The sequence below is a fragment of the Microcebus murinus genome, chromosome 25 (genome assembly GCF_040939455.1).
Source record: "Microcebus murinus isolate Inina chromosome 25, M.murinus_Inina_mat1.0, whole genome shotgun sequence".
NCBI classification, from domain to species: domain Eukaryota; kingdom Metazoa; phylum Chordata; class Mammalia; order Primates; family Cheirogaleidae; genus Microcebus; species Microcebus murinus.
The window spans coordinates 27,228,032-27,243,625 of record NC_134128.1 but is presented as its reverse complement, the minus strand read 5'-3'; the positions used below and the strand labels follow the sequence as shown (position 1 = coordinate 27,243,625).

The window sequence follows — 15,594 nt, the reverse complement described above, 5'->3', positions numbered from 1 at the left end:
GCCGCTTTTTTTTTTTTTTTTGCCTCTTGTTCTGTCCCCTTTCTGGGAGCGCGGCGGCGGCCCGGGGTGGGGGTCACCCCCACCCTCAGCGCCCGCGCGGTGCCTGGCGCCCCAGCCCGCACCGTGGGGCCTCCTCTTGTCCCAAGCCGCGACACCGCCGCCACGCGGCAGCATGCGTGGCATCTGGACTGTCAGGTCTCAGACCAAAGGTCTGCTCTGTGGGAACCGACACGCTGGAGGAAACCTTGAGAGTCTGAGAGGGGAGGGAGTTCCAGAAGAAGGCCAGGATGTCATTTTGAGGGAGTATGTGACCAGAACTCGTCCCGTTGCTTTTGGGGTTCTATGGGCTACACGCAGGAATCTTTGGTGGTGGCACCTGATGTTGGGGGATCCGGAGTCACACCCAGACCTGCTCCACAGGCCTCCTTTTACTTTTCTCTTCGGATTCATTATTTTTAAAAAGTGTCTCTTACCTCTAGGATTGCATTTTCTTTTCTCTCTCTTTTCAAGCAGATGATGGGAGTACAAGTATGCAGGTGACATGTGTTGCCCGTGCCCCCCTCCCCCCTGTGTTCTTTTTTTTTTTTTTTTTTTTGAGACAGAGTCTCGTTTTGCTGCCCAGGCTAGAGTGAGTGCCATGGCGTCAGCCTAGCTCACAGCAACCTCAATCTCCGGGCTCAAGCAATCCTGCTGCCTCAGCCTCCCGAGTAGTTGGGACTACAGGCATGCACCACCACGCCCGGCTGTGTTTTTCTATATATATTAGTTGGCCAATTAATTTCTTTCTATTTTTAGTAGAGACGGGGTCTCGCTCTTGCTCAGGCTGGTTTCGAACTCCTGACCTGGAGCAATCCGCCCGCCTCGGCCTCCCAGAGAGCTAGGATTACAGGCGTGAGCCACCGCGCCCGGCCCCCCCTGTGTTCTTATTCATATACCTCTCATGTTGTTCCAGCGTATTGTGGGGGTACCAATGTTAAGGTCGGGTGCCTTGCCCTCTCCAAGCCTCCCCCCTCGGGTCAGAGCTTCAAGTGCGCCCATCCCCCAGTCGGTGCGCACCCACCCCATGCCTAATGGATGTGTATGCCCCTCCCCTCCCCCCACCCGCCCGACACCCACCCGATGAAGGTGATTCCTCTCTGTCCACTTAGGCGTCCATCCGTTCGTACCAATTTGCCGGTGAGCGCGCTCACGTGGTGCTCGTGTGTCCATTCTTGGGATACTTGGCTTACTGGAACGGGTTCCAGCTCTGGCCAGGAGAACACGAGAGGCGCCCTCTCACGGCTGCTCCTCACAGCCGAATGGCACTCCGTGGTGTCCACGCGCCACATTTTATTGATGCACTCCTGGATGGATGGGCACTCGGGTCGCTTCCACGTCTTTGCGATTGTGAATTGTGCCCTAACTGTAACCCTAACCCTTACCCAGCCCGTCTCCTCTGCCCCTGCCTGACGCACTCCTCCCCGGCCAGGCCCGTCACTGTCCTGGGCCCCCGCCTGACCGGCTCCTCCCCGCCCGGCCGGTCACCGTCCTCTGCCCCTGCCTGACACGCTCCTTCCCGCCCGGCCTCTCACCGTCCTCGGCCCCTGCCTGACCGGCTCCTCCGTCGCCCGGGCCTTCCAAGGGCTTGGTGTGGACGCTGCTTCCAGGAAGCCCTCCAGAAACCCGGCAGCAGGGTGGCCGCAGCAGTCTCCAGCAGCCGTCCCTAAGTCGCGTGAGTGCGGGGGACGTGCCCCCGCTGTGCCGCGGGGGCCCAGCCTGGTGTCTTCCCTGAGGCCCTGCGGCTGCCGGCTGGGCTGCCGCTCCCCGCAAGGGGAGAGCCGCGGAGGTGGGGACCGCCTCCTGATGGGGACGTACACGCAGCTCTCCACGTCGGATTCCGGGGCTCTCTGTCCTGCCCGAAGGCCCAGCTGGCCTGCGGGTCCTTAGAGTGGCAAAAACATCCGAAAACTGAGATTGAGGGTCCGGTGGGTGTCTGCACTTTTGTGCTGGGCACCCCAGGGAGGCCCGGGGGCTGGCTGGACAACGTGGTCTGCTGGGCGGGGGGGTTGGAGGAGCAACTGATGCCCTTTGCACTTTGGGTAGCAAGAGTCTGAGGTGTCTCTGAGCCCTGTGCCCTGTGGGGGGGGGCGGGGGGGGAGGAGGAGGAGGAGGAGGAGGAGGTGGGAAGGGCCGGGGCCTGCAGTCCTGTTCCCGGGGTGGCACGGCAAGTGGCTTCTTCCACAGGCTGCTTGGCCTGGGCTCCCTGCACCTGGGCCTTTGGAGGACCGGCCCTGTGCTTGCCAACACTTCCTGCAGGGACCCAGAGCTGGGAGGTGGCATCTCTCAGCCCTGGGTCGGGCAGAGCCCCAGCGGGCCATGCCCACAACCTCTGTCAGCACCGGTCCCCCAGAAGGCTCCTTTGGGACCAGGATTCTCTTGCGGTGACTCTTTAAGGTCTGGCCCCTGGATGGAGGGGCACCAGGAGTAGAGGAGCAGGAAGGGGAAGGGGGTGGCCATGCGAGGGGACACTTTGAGGCCGAGTCCCAGCTTCAGCCTGATCCTCCTGGGAACCCCGCTCTGAGACAAGGAGCCGGGCTTCGCATTCCCACAGCAGCCAGTCGTGGGCTGAGGACACCTGGGGCGTTGGGAACTCCCTGGCTTCTCCTTGGTTTAACGTCTAGAGCTGCTTGTGAATCGCGCCGCCACACACACCCGAGCGCAGGTGTCTTCCGCACAGACTGCGGGCCTCGCTCTTCTGAACGCCGCTAGCTCGCCACCCACCCACGGGTGAACCTGGTCAGGGTGCTTTCTCTCAGGGGCAGACTCTTTTCCGGGCGGGCTACCGGTGTCTCTGTTTGCTCGTTTCTTTCTTCCATTTCGGGAAAGTCTTCCTTGCTGGGTGTGGAAATCTCCTATGCCTTCCCTCGCCTATTCTGTCAGCTTTCAAATTCTCTTTCAGTTGCCACCCTCACAGATGGATTAGGAAACTCTTTCCGGTGCACTCATTAGTGAAATGACCTCCAGGAAGCTGGAATCCAATATCTAATGGCCGATTTTTAGCGAGTCCACACGCCAGGGTGGTCGGGGTCCAATGCAGCCCCGGCCAGGCCCAGGCCCCTTGGACTGGGCCACAGGAGGACACGGAGGAGGGTCCCGGCCCCCACGAAGCGGTGCCGGCAGTTCTCCACGGGCTTGGGCGTTTTCCAGAGGTAGGAGATGGAGGGGACTGATTTCTTCAGCGCCCCCCAAACCACGCCACCCCACCCCACCCATGGGACACATCCCCAGAGAGAGACGCCCCATACACTGGCTGTGCCCCAGCCCTGGCCCGGGGGAATAGGCGGCAGCCCACCCACAGGGCGAGGGGGGGGGGCGCAGCTGAAAGGGGTTGTGGGGGAGGGCGGCCCCTGGCTGGGGTCAAAGGGCGAGCGTCCCGCGCGTGCGCAGTCAGCGGCAGGCAGCGACGCGCTGGGGGTGGGCAGCGGGTAGGTGAAGGAGGCCGGGCGAGGAGACGAGGGGGGCTGGGAGGGCTCCACCTTGGCGAGTCCAGCCGTGGAGGCGCATCTTGTGTGAGTGTGAGTGAGTGTGAGTGTGTGTGTGTGTGTGTGTGTGTAGAGAGAGACAGCCCCCCACCCCGCCCCGCCCCGCCCATCACCCCCGTCCCTGGGAGCCCGCGGGACCCGGCCGGCGAACTCAACCGGCCCGGCCCGGCGCGGGGCCTGGGGCGGGAGGCGGGGCCTGGGGCGGGAGGAGGCGGCGGCGGGGAAGCCCAGAGAGGCTCGGCTTCTCGAGCGGGGCAGGGGCGTCCTCCGCCGCCGTCTAGGGCCACACCACCCTGAACGCCCCCGATCTCGTCTGGTCTCGGAAGCTAAGCAGGGTCGGGCCTGGTTAGTACTTGGATGGGAGACCGCCTGGGAATACCGGGTGCCACAGGCTGCCGCTTTTTTTTTTTTTTTTGCCTCTTGTTCTGTCCCCTTTCTGGGAGCGCGGCGGCGGCCCGGGGTGGGGGTCACCCCCACCCTCAGCGCCCGCGCGGTGCCTGGCGCCCCAGCCCGCACCGTGGGGCCTCCTCTTGTCCCAAGCCGCGACACCGCCGCCACGCGGCAGCATGCGTGGCATCTGGACTGTCAGGTCTCAGACCAAAGGTCTGCTCTGTGGGAACCGACACGCTGGAGGAAACCTTGAGAGTCTGAGAGGGGAGGGAGTTCCAGAAGAAGGCCAGGATGTCATTTTGAGGGAGTATGTGACCAGAACTCGTCCCGTTGCTTTTGGGGTTCTATGGGCTACACGCAGGAATCTTTGGTGGTGGCACCTGATGTTGGGGGATCCGGAGTCACACCCAGACCTGCTCCACAGGCCTCCTTTTACTTTTCTCTTCGGATTCATTATTTTTAAAAAGTGTCTCTTACCTCTAGGATTGCATTTTCTTTTCTCTCTCTTTTCAAGCAGATGATGGGAGTACAAGTATGCAGGTGACATGTGTTGCCCGTGCCCCCCTCCCCCCTGTGTTCTTTTTTTTTTTTTTTTTTTTTGAGACAGAGTCTCGTTTTGCTGCCCAGGCTAGAGTGAGTGCCATGGCGTCAGCCTAGCTCACAGCAACCTCAATCTCCGGGCTCAAGCAATCCTGCTGCCTCAGCCTCCCGAGTAGTTGGGACTACAGGCATGCACCACCACGCCCGGCTGTGTTTTTCTATATATATTAGTTGGCCAATTAATTTCTTTCTATTTTTAGTAGAGACGGGGTCTCGCTCTTGCTCAGGCTGGTTTCGAACTCCTGACCTGGAGCAATCCGCCCGCCTCGGCCTCCCAGAGAGCTAGGATTACAGGCGTGAGCCACCGCGCCCGGCCCCCCCTGTGTTCTTATTCATATACCTCTCATGTTGTTCCAGCGTATTGTGGGGGTACCAATGTTAAGGTCGGGTGCCTTGCCCTCTCCAAGCCTCCCCCCTCGGGTCAGAGCTTCAAGTGCGCCCATCCCCCAGTCGGTGCGCGCCCATCCCCCAGTCGGTGCGCACCCACCCCATGCCTAATGGATGTGTATGCCCCTCCCCTCCCCCCACCCGCCCGACACCCACCCGATGAAGGTGATTCCTCTCTGTCCACTTAGGTGTCCATCCGTTCGTACCAATTTGCTGGTGAGCGCGCTCACGTGGTGCTCGTGTGTCCATTCTTGGGATACTTGGCTTACTGGAACGGGTTCCAGCTCTGGCCAGGAGAACACGAGAGGCGCCCTCTCACCGCTGCTCCTCACAGCCGAATGGCACTCCGTGGTGTCCACGCGCCACATTTTATTGATGCACTCCTGGATGGAGGGGCACTCGGGTCGCTTCCACGTCTTTGCGATTGTGAATTGTGCCCTAACTGTCACCCTAACCCTTACCCAGCCCGTCTCCTCTGCCCCTGCCTGACGCACTCCTCCCCGGCCAGGCCCGTCACTGTCCTGGGCCCCCGCCTGACCGGCTCCTCCCCGCCCGGCCGGTCACCGTCCTCTGCCCCTGCCTGACACGCTCCTTCCCGCCCGGCCTCTCACCGTCCTCGGCCCCTGCCTGACCGGCTCCTCCGTCGCCCGGGCCTTCCAAGGGCTTGGTGTGGACGCTGCTTCCAGGAAGCCCTCCAGAAACCCGGCAGCAGGGTGGCCGCAGCAGTCTCCAGCAGCCGTCCCTAAGTCGCGTGAGTGCGGGGGACGTGCCCCCGCTGTGCCGCGGGGGCCCAGCCTGGTGTCTTCCCTGAGGCCCTGCGGCTGCCGGCTGGGCTGCCGCTCCCCGCAAGGGGAGAGCCGCGGAGGTGGGGACCGCCTCCTGATGGGGACGTACACGCAGCTCTCCACGTCGGATTCCGGGGCTCTCTGTCCTGCCCGAAGGCCCAGCTGGCCTGCGGGTCCTTAGAGTGGCAAAAACATCCGAAAACTGAGATTGAGGGTCCGGTGGGTGTCTGCACTTTTGTGCTGGGCACCCCAGGGAGGCCCGGGGGCTGGCTGGACAACGTGGTCTGCTGGGCGGGGGGGTTGGAGGAGCAACTGATGCCCTTTGCACTTTGGGTAGCAAGAGTCTGAGGTGTCTCTGAGCCCTGTGCCCTGTGAGGTGGGAGGCGGGGGGGAGGAGGAGGAGGAGGAGGAGGAGGAGGTGGTGGGAAGGGCCGGGGCCTGCAGTCCTGTTCCCGGGGTGGCACGGCAAGTGGCTTCTTCCACAGGCTGCTTGGCCTGGGCTCCCTGCACCTGGGCCTTTGGAGGACCGGCCCTGTGCTTGCCAACACTTCCTGCAGGGACCCAGAGCTGGGAGGTGGCATCTCTCAGCCCTGGGTCGGGCAGAGCCCCAGCGGGCCATGCCCACAACCTCTGTCAGCACCGGTCCCCCAGAAGGCTCCTTTGGGACCAGGATTCTCTTGCGGTGACTCTTTAAGGTCTGGCCCCTGGATGGAGGGGCACCAGGAGTAGAGGAGCAGGAAGGGGAAGGGGGTGGCCATGCGAGGGGACACTTTGAGGCCAAGTCCCAGCTTCAGCCTGATCCTCCTGGGAACCCCGCTCTGAGACAAGGAGCCGGGCTTCGCATTCCCACAGCAGCCAGTCGTGGGCTGAGGACACCTGGGGCGTTGGGAACTCCCTGGCTTCTCCTTGGTTTAACGTCTAGAGCTGCTTGTGAATCGCGCCGCCACACACACCCGAGCGCAGGTGTCTTCCGCACAGACTGCGGGCCTCGCTCTTCTGAATGCCGCTAGCTCGCCACCCACCCACCCACGGGTGAACCTGGTCAGGGTGCTTTCTCTCAGGGGCAGACTCTTTTCCGGGCGGGCTACCGGTGTCTCTGTTTGCTCGTTTCTTTCTTCCATTTCGGGAAAGTCTTCCTTGCTGGGTGTGGAAATCTCCTATGCCTTCCCAAGCCTATTCTGTCAGCTTTCAAATTCTCTTTCAGTTGCCACCCTCACAGATGGATTAGGAAACTCTTTCCGGTGCACTCATTAGTGAAATGACCTCCAGGAAGCTGGAATCCAATATCTAATGGCCGATTTTTAGCGAGTCCACACGCCAGGGTGGTCGGGGTCCAATGCAGCCCCGGCCAGGCCCAGGCCCCTTGGACTGGGCCACAGGAGGACACGGAGGAGGGTCCCGGCCCCCACGAAGCGGTGCCGGCAGTTCTCCACGGGCTTGGGCGTTTTCCAGAGGTAGGAGATGGAGGGGACTGATTTCTTCAGCGCCCCCCAAACCACGCCACCCCACCCCACCCATGGGACACATCCCCAGAGAGAGACGCCCCGTACACTGGCTGTGCCCCAGCCCTGGCCCGGGGGAATAGGCGGCAGCCCACCCACGGGGCGAGGGGGGGGCGCAGCTGAAAGGGGTTGTGGGGGAGGGCGGCCCCTGGCTGGGGTCAAAGGGCGAGCGTCCCGCGCGTGCGCAGTCAGCGGCAGCGACGCGCTGGGGGTGGGCAGCGGGTAGGTGAAGGAGGCCGGGCGAGGAGACGAGGGGGGCTGGGAGGGCTCCACCTTGGCGAGTCCAGCCGTGGAGGCGCATCTTGTGTGAGTGTGAGTGAGTGTGAGTGTGTGTGTGTGTGTGTGTGTGTAGAGAGAGACAGCCCCCCACCCCGCCCCGCCCCGCCCATCACCCCCGTCCCTGGGAGCCCGCGGGACCCGGCCGGCGAACTCAACCGGCCCGGCCCGGCGCGGGGCCTGGGGCGGGAGGCGGGGCCTGGGGCGGGAGGAGGCGGCGGCGGGGAAGCCCAGAGAGGCTCGGCTTCTCGAGCGGGGCAGGGGCGTCCTCCGCCGCCGTCTAGGGCCACACCACCCTGAACGCCCCCGATCTCGTCTGGTCTCGGAAGCTAAGCAGGGTCGGGCCTGGTTAGTACTTGGATGGGAGACCGCCTGGGAATACCGGGTGCCACAGGCTGCCGCTTTTTTTTTTTTTTTTGCCTCTTGTTCTGTCCCCTTTCTGGGAGCGCGGCGGCGGCCCGGGGTGGGGGTCACCCCCACCCTCAGCGCCCGCGCGGTGCCTGGCGCCCCAGCCCGCACCGTGGGGCCTCCTCTTGTCCCAAGCCGCGACACCGCCGCCACGCGGCAGCATGCGTGGCATCTGGACTGTCAGGTCTCAGACCAAAGGTCTGCTCTGTGGGAACCGACACGCTGGAGGAAACCTTGAGAGTCTGAGAGGGGAGGGAGTTCCAGAAGAAGGCCAGGATGTCATTTTGAGGGAGTATGTGACCAGAACTCGTCCCGTTGCTTTTGGGGTTCTATGGGCTACACGCAGGAATCTTTGGTGGTGGCACCTGATGTTGGGGGATCCGGAGTCACACCCAGACCTGCTCCACAGGCCTCCTTTTACTTTTCTCTTCGGATTCATTATTTTTAAAAAGTGTCTCTTACCTCTAGGATTGCATTTTCTTTTCTCTCTCTTTTCAAGCAGATGATGGGAGTACAAGTATGCAGGTGACATGTGTTGCCCGTGCCCCCCTCCCCCCTGTGTTCTTTTTTTTTTTTTTTTTTTTGAGACAGAGTCTCGTTTTGCTGCCCAGGCTAGAGTGAGTGCCATGGCGTCAGCCTAGCTCACAGCAACCTCAATCTCCGGGCTCAAGCAATCCTGCTGCCTCAGCCTCCCGAGTAGTTGGGACTACAGGCATGCACCACCACGCCCGGCTGTGTTTTTCTATATATATTAGTTGGCCAATTAATTTCTTTCTATTTTTAGTAGAGACGGGGTCTCGCTCTTGCTCAGGCTGGTTTCGAACTCCTGACCTGGAGCAATCCGCCCGCCTCGGCCTCCCAGAGAGCTAGGATTACAGGCGTGAGCCACCGCGCCCGGCCCCCCCTGTGTTCTTATTCATATACCTCTCATGTTGTTCCAGCGTATTGTGGGGGTACCAATGTTAAGGTCGGGTGCCTTGCCCTCTCCAAGCCTCCCCCCTCGGGTCAGAGCTTCAAGTGCGCCCATCCCCCAGTCGGTGCGCGCCCATCCCCCAGTCGGTGCGCACCCACCCCATGCCTAATGGATGTGTATGCCCCTCCCCTCCCCCCACCCGCCCGACACCCACCCGATGAAGGTGATTCCTCTCTGTCCACTTAGGTGTCCATCCGTTCGTACCAATTTGCTGGTGAGCGCGCTCACGTGGTGCTCGTGTGTCCATTCTTGGGATACTTGGCTTACTGGAACGGGTTCCAGCTCTGGCCAGGAGAACACGAGAGGCGCCCTCTCACCGCTGCTCCTCACAGCCGAATGGCACTCCGTGGTGTCCACGCGCCACATTTTATTGATGCACTCCTGGATGGAGGGGCACTCGGGTCGCTTCCACGTCTTTGCGATTGTGAATTGTGCCCTAACTGTCACCCTAACCCTTACCCAGCCCGTCTCCTCTGCCCCTGCCTGACGCACTCCTCCCCGGCCAGGCCCGTCACTGTCCTGGGCCCCCGCCTGACCGGCTCCTCCCCGCCCGGCCGGTCACCGTCCTCTGCCCCTGCCTGACACGCTCCTTCCCGCCCGGCCTCTCACCGTCCTCGGCCCCTGCCTGACCGGCTCCTCCGTCGCCCGGGCCTTCCAAGGGCTTGGTGTGGACGCTGCTTCCAGGAAGCCCTCCAGAAACCCGGCAGCAGGGTGGCCGCAGCAGTCTCCAGCAGCCGTCCCTAAGTCGCGTGAGTGCGGGGGACGTGCCCCCGCTGTGCCGCGGGGGCCCAGCCTGGTGTCTTCCCTGAGGCCCTGTGGCTGCCGGCTGGGCTGCCGCTCCCCGCAAGGGGAGAGCCGCGGAGGTGGGGACCGCCTCCTGATGGGGACGTACACGCAGCTCTCCACGTCGGATTCCGGGGCTCTCTGTCCTGCCCGAAGGCCCAGCTGGCCTGCGGGTCCTTAGAGTGGCAAAAACATCCGAAAACTGAGATTGAGGGTCCGGTGGGTGTCTGCACTTTTGTGCTGGGCACCCCAGGGAGGCCCGGGGGCTGGCTGGACAACGTGGTCTGCTGGGCGGGGGGGTTGGAGGAGCAACTGATGCCCTTTGCACTTTGGGTAGCAAGAGTCTGAGGTGTCTCTGAGCCCTGTGCCCTGTGAGGTGGGAGGCGGGGGGGAGGAGGAGGAGGAGGAGGAGGAGGAGGTGGGAAGGGCCGGGGCCTGCAGTCCTGTTCCCGGGGTGGCACGGCAAGTGGCTTCTTCCACAGGCTGCTTGGCCTGGGCTCCCTGCACCTGGGCCTTTGGAGGACCGGCCCTGTGCTTGCCAACACTTCCTGCAGGGACCCAGAGCTGGGAGGTGGCATCTCTCAGCCCTGGGTCGGGCAGAGCCCCAGCGGGCCATGCCCACAACCTCTGTCAGCACCGGTCCCCCAGAAGGCTCCTTTGGGACCAGGATTCTCTTGCGGTGACTCTTTAAGGTCTGGCCCCTGGATGGAGGGGCACCAGGAGTAGAGGAGCAGGAAGGGGAAGGGGGTGGCCATGCGAGGGGACACTTTGAGGCCAAGTCCCAGCTTCAGCCTGATCCTCCTGGGAACCCCGCTCTGAGACAAGGAGCCGGGCTTCGCATTCCCACAGCAGCCAGTCGTGGGCTGAGGACACCTGGGGCGTTGGGAACTCCCTGGCTTCTCCTTGGTTTAACGTCTAGAGCTGCTTGTGAATCGCGCCGCCACACACACCCGAGCGCAGGTGTCTTCCGCACAGACTGCGGGCCTCGCTCTTCTGAATGCCGCTAGCTCGCCACCCACCCACCCACGGGTGAACCTGGTCAGGGTGCTTTCTCTCAGGGGCAGACTCTTTTCCGGGCGGGCTACCGGTGTCTCTGTTTGCTCGTTTCTTTCTTCCATTTCGGGAAAGTCTTCCTTGCTGGGTGTGGAAATCTCCTATGCCTTCCCAAGCCTATTCTGTCAGCTTTAAAATTCTCTTTCAGTTGCCACCCTCACAGATGGATTAGGAAACTCTTTCCGGTGCACTCATTAGTGAAATGACCTCCAGGAAGCTGGAATCCAATATCTAATGGCCGATTTTTAGCGAGTCCACACGCCAGGGTGGTCGGGGTCCAATGCAGCCCCGGCCAGGCCCAGGCCCCTTGGACTGGGCCACAGGAGGACACGGAGGAGGGTCCCGGCCCCCACGAAGCGGTGCCGGCAGTTCTCCACGGGCTTGGGCGTTTTCCAGAGGTAGGAGATGGAGGGGACTGATTTCTTCAGCGCCCCCCAAACCACGCCACCCCACCCCACCCATGGGACACATCCCCAGAGAGAGACGCCCCGTACACTGGCTGTGCCCCAGCCCTGGCCCGGGGGAATAGGCGGCAGCCCACCCACGGGGCGAGGGGGGGGCGCAGCTGAAAGGGGTTGTGGGGGAGGGCGGCCCCTGGCTGGGGTCAAAGGGCGAGCGTCCCGCGCGTGCGCAGTCAGCGGCAGCGACGCGCTGGGGGTGGGCAGCGGGTAGGTGAAGGAGGCCGGGCGAGGAGACGAGGGGGGCTGGGAGGGCTCCACCTTGGCGAGTCCAGCCGTGGAGGCGCATCTTGTGTGAGTGTGAGTGAGTGTGAGTGTGTGTGTGTGTGTGTGTGTGTAGAGAGAGACAGCCCCCCACCCCGCCCCGCCCCGCCCATCACCCCCGTCCCTGGGAGCCCGCGGGACCCGGCCGGCGAACTCAACCGGCCCGGCCCGGCGCGGGGCCTGGGGCGGGAGGCGGGGCCTGGGGCGGGAGGAGGCGGCGGCGGGGAAGCCCAGAGAGGCTCGGCTTCTCGAGCGGGGCAGGGGCGTCCTCCGCCGCCGTCTAGGGCCACACCACCCTGAACGCCCCCGATCTCGTCTGGTCTCGGAAGCTAAGCAGGGTCGGGCCTGGTTAGTACTTGGATGGGAGACCGCCTGGGAATACCGGGTGCCACAGGCTGCCGCTTTTTTTTTTTTTTTTGCCTCTTGTTCTGTCCCCTTTCTGGGAGCGCGGCGGCGGCCCGGGGTGGGGGTCACCCCCACCCTCAGCGCCCGCGCGGTGCCTGGCGCCCCAGCCCGCACCGTGGGGCCTCCTCTTGTCCCAAGCCGCGACACCGCCGCCACGCGGCAGCATGCGTGGCATCTGGACTGTCAGGTCTCAGACCAAAGGTCTGCTCTGTGGGAACCGACACGCTGGAGGAAACCTTGAGAGTCTGAGAGGGGAGGGAGTTCCAGAAGAAGGCCAGGATGTCATTTTGAGGGAGTATGTGACCAGAACTCGTCCCGTTGCTTTTGGGGTTCTATGGGCTACACGCAGGAATCTTTGGTGGTGGCACCTGATGTTGGGGGATCCGGAGTCACACCCAGACCTGCTCCACAGGCCTCCTTTTACTTTTCTCTTCGGATTCATTATTTTTAAAAAGTGTCTCTTACCTCTAGGATTGCATTTTCTTTTCTCTCTCTTTTCAAGCAGATGATGGGAGTACAAGTATGCAGGTGACATGTGTTGCCCGTGCCCCCCTCCCCCCTGTGTTCTTTTTTTTTTTTTTTTTTTTTTGAGACAGAGTCTCGTTTTGCTGCCCAGGCTAGAGTGAGTGCCATGGCGTCAGCCTAGCTCACAGCAACCTCAATCTCCGGGCTCAAGCAATCCTGCTGCCTCAGCCTCCCGAGTAGTTGGGACTACAGGCATGCACCACCACGCCCGGCTGTGTTTTTCTATATATATTAGTTGGCCAATTAATTTCTTTCTATTTTTAGTAGAGACGGGGTCTCGCTCTTGCTCAGGCTGGTTTCGAACTCCTGACCTGGAGCAATCCGCCCGCCTCGGCCTCCCAGAGAGCTAGGATTACAGGCGTGAGCCACCGCGCCCGGCCCCCCCTGTGTTCTTATTCATATACCTCTCATGTTGTTCCAGCGTATTGTGGGGGTACCAATGTTAAGGTCGGGTGCCTTGCCCTCTCCAAGCCTCCCCCCTCGGGTCAGAGCTTCAAGTGCGCCCATCCCCCAGTCGGTGCGCGCCCATCCCCCAGTCGGTGCGCACCCACCCCATGCCTAATGGATGTGTATGCCCCTCCCCTCCCCCCACCCGCCCGACACCCACCCGATGAAGGTGATTCCTCTCTGTCCACTTAGGTGTCCATCCGTTCGTACCAATTTGCTGGTGAGCGCGCTCACGTGGTGCTCGTGTGTCCATTCTTGGGATACTTGGCTTACTGGAACGGGTTCCAGCTCTGGCCAGGAGAACACGAGAGGCGCCCTCTCACCGCTGCTCCTCACAGCCGAATGGCACTCCGTGGTGTCCACGCGCCACATTTTATTGATGCACTCCTGGATGGAGGGGCACTCGGGTCGCTTCCACGTCTTTGCGATTGTGAATTGTGCCCTAACTGTCACCCTAACCCTTACCCAGCCCGTCTCCTCTGCCCCTGCCTGACGCACTCCTCCCCGGCCAGGCCCGTCACTGTCCTGGGCCCCCGCCTGACCGGCTCCTCCCCGCCCGGCCGGTCACCGTCCTCTGCCCCTGCCTGACACGCTCCTTCCCGCCCGGCCTCTCACCGTCCTCGGCCCCTGCCTGACCGGCTCCTCCGTCGCCCGGGCCTTCCAAGGGCTTGGTGTGGACGCTGCTTCCAGGAAGCCCTCCAGAAACCCGGCAGCAGGGTGGCCGCAGCAGTCTCCAGCAGCCGTCCCTAAGTCGCGTGAGTGCGGGGGACGTGCCCCCGCTGTGCCGCGGGGGCCCAGCCTGGTGTCTTCCCTGAGGCCCTGCGGCTGCCGGCTGGGCTGCCGCTCCCCGCAAGGGGAGAGCCGCGGAGGTGGGGACCGCCTCCTGATGGGGACGTACACGCAGCTCTCCACGTCGGATTCCGGGGCTCTCTGTCCTGCCCGAAGGCCCAGCTGGCCTGCGGGTCCTTAGAGTGGCAAAAACATCCGAAAACTGAGATTGAGGGTCCGGTGGGTGTCTGCACTTTTGTGCTGGGCACCCCAGGGAGGCCCGGGGGCTGGCTGGACAACGTGGTCTGCTGGGCGGGGGGGTTGGAGGAGCAACTGATGCCCTTTGCACTTTGGGTAGCAAGAGTCTGAGGTGTCTCTGAGCCCTGTGCCCTGTGAGGTGGGAGGCGGGGGGGAGGAGGAGGAGGAGGAGGAGGAGGAGGTGGGAAGGGCCGGGGCCTGCAGTCCTGTTCCCGGGGTGGCACGGCAAGTGGCTTCTTCCACAGGCTGCTTGGCCTGGGCTCCCTGCACCTGGGCCTTTGGAGGACCGGCCCTGTGCTTGCCAACACTTCCTGCAGGGACCCAGAGCTGGGAGGTGGCATCTCTCAGCCCTGGGTCGGGCAGAGCCCCAGCGGGCCATGCCCACAACCTCTGTCAGCACCGGTCCCCCAGAAGGCTCCTTTGGGACCAGGATTCTCTTGCGGTGACTCTTTAAGGTCTGGCCCCTGGATGGAGGGGCACCAGGAGTAGAGGAGCAGGAAGGGGAAGGGGGTGGCCATGCGAGGGGACACTTTGAGGCCAAGTCCCAGCTTCAGCCTGATCCTCCTGGGAACCCCGCTCTGAGACAAGGAGCCGGGCTTCGCATTCCCACAGCAGCCAGTCGTGGGCTGAGGACACCTGGGGCGTTGGGAACTCCCTGGCTTCTCCTTGGTTTAACGTCTAGAGCTGCTTGTGAATCGCGCCGCCACACACACCCGAGCGCAGGTGTCTTCCGCACAGACTGCGGGCCTCGCTCTTCTGAATGCCGCTAGCTCGCCACCCACCCACCCACGGGTGAACCTGGTCAGGGTGCTTTCTCTCAGGGGCAGACTCTTTTCCGGGCGGGCTACCGGTGTCTCTGTTTGCTCGTTTCTTTCTTCCATTTCGGGAAAGTCTTCCTTGCTGGGTGTGGAAATCTCCTATGCCTTCCCAAGCCTATTCTGTCAGCTTTAAAATTCTCTTTCAGTTGCCACCCTCACAGATGGATTAGGAAACTCTTTCCGGTGCACTCATTAGTGAAATGACCTCCAGGAAGCTGGAATCCAATATCTAATGGCCGATTTTTAGCGAGTCCACACGCCAGGGTGGTCGGGGTCCAATGCAGCCCCGGCCAGGCCCAGGCCCCTTGGACTGGGCCACAGGAGGACACGGAGGAGGGTCCCGGCCCCCACGAAGCGGTGCCGGCAGTTCTCCACGGGCTTGGGCGTTTTCCAGAGGTAGGAGATGGAGGGGACTGATTTCTTCAGCGCCCCCCAAACCACGCCACCCCACCCCACCCATGGGACACATCCCCAGAGAGAGACGCCCCGTACACTGGCTGTGCCCCAGCCCTGGCCCGGGGGAATAGGCGGCAGCCCACCCACAGGGCGACGGGGGGGCGCAGCTGAAAGGGGTTGTGGGGGAGGGCGGCCCCTGGCTGGGGTCAAAGGGCGAGCGTCCCGCGCGTGCGCAGTCAGCGGCAGCGACGCGCTGGGGGTGGGCAGCGGGTAGGTGAAGGAGGCCGGGCGAGGAGACGAGGGGGGCTGGGAGGGCTCCACCTTGGCGAGTCCAGCCGTGGAGGCGCATCTTGTGTGAGTGTGAGTGAGTGTGAGTGTGTGTGTGTGTGTGTGTGTGTAGAGAGAGACAGCCCCCCACCCCGCCCCGCCCCGCCCATCACCCCCGTCCCTGGGAGCCCGCGGGACCCGGCCGGCGAACTCAACCGGCCCGGCCCGGCGCGGGGCCTGGGGCGGGAGGCGGGGCCTGGGGCGGGAGGAGGCGGCGGCGGGGAAGCCCAGAGAGGCTCGGCTTCTCGAG

General features: G+C 63.1%; 3 non-coding genes across 3 annotated transcripts; all 3 read left to right on the top strand.

The window, feature by feature from the left end:
* The first annotated feature begins 3,796 nt into the window (after positions 1-3,796).
* LOC142864632 (5S ribosomal RNA) lies at positions 3,797-3,915 on the top strand. The gene has a single exon (XR_012915018.1). It is a non-coding gene; the product is annotated as a 5S ribosomal RNA (ribosomal RNA).
* Positions 3,916-7,739: 3,824 nt separating this feature from the next.
* On the top strand, positions 7,740-7,858 carry LOC142864621 (5S ribosomal RNA). Its single transcript, XR_012915017.1, has one exon. It is a non-coding gene; the product is annotated as a 5S ribosomal RNA (ribosomal RNA).
* Positions 7,859-11,678: 3,820 nt separating this feature from the next.
* Positions 11,679-11,797, top strand: LOC142864610 (5S ribosomal RNA). Its single transcript, XR_012915016.1, has one exon. It is a non-coding gene; the product is annotated as a 5S ribosomal RNA (ribosomal RNA).
* Positions 11,798-15,594: the final 3,797 nt, after the last annotated feature.